Source organism: Mus caroli, chromosome 11 (genome assembly GCF_900094665.2).
Source record: "Mus caroli chromosome 11, CAROLI_EIJ_v1.1, whole genome shotgun sequence".
Classification (NCBI taxonomy): domain Eukaryota; kingdom Metazoa; phylum Chordata; class Mammalia; order Rodentia; family Muridae; genus Mus; species Mus caroli.
The window spans coordinates 102,669,341-102,672,705 of record NC_034580.1 but is presented as its reverse complement, the minus strand read 5'-3'; the positions used below and the strand labels follow the sequence as shown (position 1 = coordinate 102,672,705).

The 3,365-nt window shown below is 42.9% G+C and overlaps 1 protein-coding gene across 1 annotated transcript in view; it reads left to right on the top strand.

Moving 5' to 3' along the window:
• The window catches only part of Polg2 (DNA polymerase gamma 2, accessory subunit), a 12,645-nt gene that overhangs the window by 8,754 nt on the left and 526 nt on the right, over nucleotides 1–3,365 (top strand). The gene's annotated exons all lie outside the window — the stretch shown is intronic.

The following is a 3,365-nucleotide window of genomic DNA, read 5'->3' as shown; positions in this document are numbered from 1 at the left end:
AGTTAGGTATATAGAATCAGAACCGAAGGAACATGAATGGAAGGCCTTTCCTGGCTTTTTTATGACGAGCTGAACCTAGCTTCTAGGTAATCATCTCTCACTGAAAAATCCAACATCTGACACTTCTGAGTACTAATATTTTTATAAATGAAAATTTCCATATGATCTGACCCATGACAGACTATAGTCAAAACAAAGACACTGTCTAACATCACCTTTAAGCTGTATGTATAAGGTACATCTTAGGTGAAACAGGAGTAAATTTCATATTCAGACTTTGGTCCCAGCCCCAGGAGAATTAATTATATAATTAAATATTCAGTGTGTTTTGGTTTTGTTTGTTTAAAACACATCTGGTCTAAGCAATTTAGATAAGGGATATTCAGTCTAAGACATCTTCATTGCTTCTCCCAATCCAGTCCACCACCAAATGGTGAGCGCCTAACTCCTCAGTCTCAACCTCTGTCTGTCTGTCTGTCTGCACACACAGCATCTCACCTATTCTCAAGATCTCTCAATACAGAGTCTCAAACTGTAACCCAGACGGACCCTAAATCTTCTGTCTCTCATGCTGGCCTCAAAATCACGGAACGCCTTTTCCTCGTCTGGAGTGCTGAGGCTCTAGGTGTGATCACGCATACACCTAGCTTCCGTATAGCTCTCAACACTGCCCTGCCTCCCACCACCACCCAGATCGAGGCCACTAATATTTGGTCAGGATTTTAAGAATATCTTAGAGTTAAATTCTCTCTAGTATTGCTAATTTGCAATTTTATTTTTTTAATAAAAATAATATATCCTTTTATGCTTATTTTGATTGAAAAAAATTAGCTTTTTGTGTTGAATGTATATCTAAGATTAGGTAATTTTGTTCTTCTACTTTGTTGGCATGGTAACTCATACCTTCCATCTCAGCACTCTGTAGACTGAGGCAGGAGGATGACAAGGATGACATTATGAGTTACATAATGAGATCCTGTATCTAAAAAGGAATGCATAACTAAACTATACCTTCCAGATACTATCTGCAGGGAAACAGCTCTCAGCAGGAGCAACAGACCCCGGGTGTGTGGCGAGAGCGGCTTAGATAGCTCTTGGGGGGAGGGGGGCGTTGAGCACAAGGCCTGGGTTTTATAGAATCTAGCAGGGGCAAAATGGGAATGGAATAACTGGTGTTTGTTCACCTTTAATCCTAGCACTCGGGAGGCAGAGGCAGGTGGATTTCTGAGTTCGAGGCCAGCCTGGTCTACAGAGTGAGTTCCAGGACAGCCAGGGCTACACAGAGAAACCCTGTCTCAAAAAAAAAAAGGAGGGGAACTTGAACTTCCTAGTTTTTGTGTGCTCTAAAGTCTTGTTTGTGGGGAGGGAGTGTCATTTAAATTTTCTCTAGGTTTCTTTCTCTCTGTGGGTGTGCCATGACACATATTTGCAATTCAGAATCCTTTTGTTGTTACTTTTTTTTTATTTAGTGCATGAGTATTTTGCCTGGATGCATATCTGTGCACCATGTGTGTGCAGTGCTCACAGAGGACAGAAGAGGGCACCAGATCCCTAGGAACTGGAGTTACAGGGGTTTTTTGTGGGTTTTTGTTTTTGTTTTTTTTGAGACTGCATCTGTGGGGATCCCTGCAAACTCTGCAACCTGCAGCAATATAATCCTGGGAGAGACAGAAGTGGAACTCGGTTCAGCCCAACTCAGCCAGTGCTAGGTCAGACTTCCAGAGTCTCACACCAGGTGCTTTCATTCAGTCATATTTATGCGCTGTACAATTTTGGAAAAGTTTCCTGAGGACAGTTAACTCAGTCCCTAGTGTAAAACAAAGCTTAAGAAGTATTTACATGGGGGGGCTGGTGAGATAGCTCAGCGGTTAATATCGCTGACTGCTCTTCCAAAGGTCCTGAGTTCAAATATATATATATATATATATATTTTTTTTTTTTTTTAAGTATTTACATGGGCTGGAGAGATGGCTCAGCGGTTAAGAGCACCAACTGCTCTTCCAAAGTATATATATATATATATATTTTTTTTTTTTTTTAAGTATTTACATGGGCTGGAGAGATGGCTCAGCGGTTAAGAGCACCAACTGCTCTTCCAAAGGTCCTGAGTTCAAATCCCAGGAACCACATGGTGGCTCACAACCACCCGAAATGAGATCTAAGGCCCTCTTCTGGTGTATCTGAAGTCTGCTACAGTGTACTTACATATAATAATAAATAACTCGTTAAAAAAAAAGTATTTACAGTGTAACTCTGTACAAAGTCCATAGCTTCTCCCATAGAGATGAGTTCTGCTGACTTAGAAACAATGCCCTAGATAAGGCTCTAGGAGAAGGACTGAGGGAGTCAGGGTTGGCCCAGCCCTAAGAGAATTTAGAAGTCACTTAGCTGTGAAGTGACATCTCAGAGGTGGGTTTTATGGAGTGAGAAGCAATGCTGAAGATTTTGGGGGTAGCCTGGAATAAACGAAAGTAATATTCCGGGGTATTCAGGTGATGCCTACAGATTGCAAAACATCACCAGACTGTAACCTGCACCCTTTTCGCATTTCAGATGGAAGACAGGTAAACATGTCTGTCCGTCCGTCCTTTGAAGAGAGTATTCATGTTTTAACCATTCCTGGTGCCCTAGAACTTATCTGTGTGCAAAAGGACCGCACATCCTCTGTAGCATCTCAGCCTTGCCCCGGGCTAGCCTTGAACTCAGTATGTAGTTGAGTATTATTACCTTGAACTTCGATTGTCCTGCCTCCCCTTCCTGAGTGTTGGGATCATAGACATATAATCCACGTGCCTAGTTTTAAAAAACTGAGTGTTTGGGGCCAGAAAGAAGGCTCAGTAGTTAAGAGCACTGGCTGCTCTACCACAGAACACAGATTTGGTGACCAGCACTCACGCGGCAGCTCACAGCTGTTCATTAACTCCAGTTTCAGGGCATCCAATTCCCTCTTCTGGCCTCTGCAGGCACCAGGCCCATGCAGATATACATACAAGTAAAACACTCATGTGCATAAAGTGAAAATAAGTAAAATGGTTTTATTTTTTTGGTTGGTTGGTTGGTTTTGGTTTTTCGAGACAGGGTTTCCAGGGTTTCTCTGTGTAGCCCTGGCTGTCCTGGAACTCACTCTGTAGACCAGGCTGGCCTCGAACTCAGAAATGCGCCTGCCTCTGCCTCCCAAGGGCTGGTTTAGGAGACTTTTGTCTGCAAATATTTTGCTATCATTAAAGCCGAATTCAAAACACTGAGGTCATTGAGGAATTCACCTATAGTACCCCCTCAGGTGCCATCTATAGCACCCCCTCAGGTGCCATCTATAGCACCCCCTCAGGTGCCATCTATAGCACCCCCTCAGGTGCCATCTATAG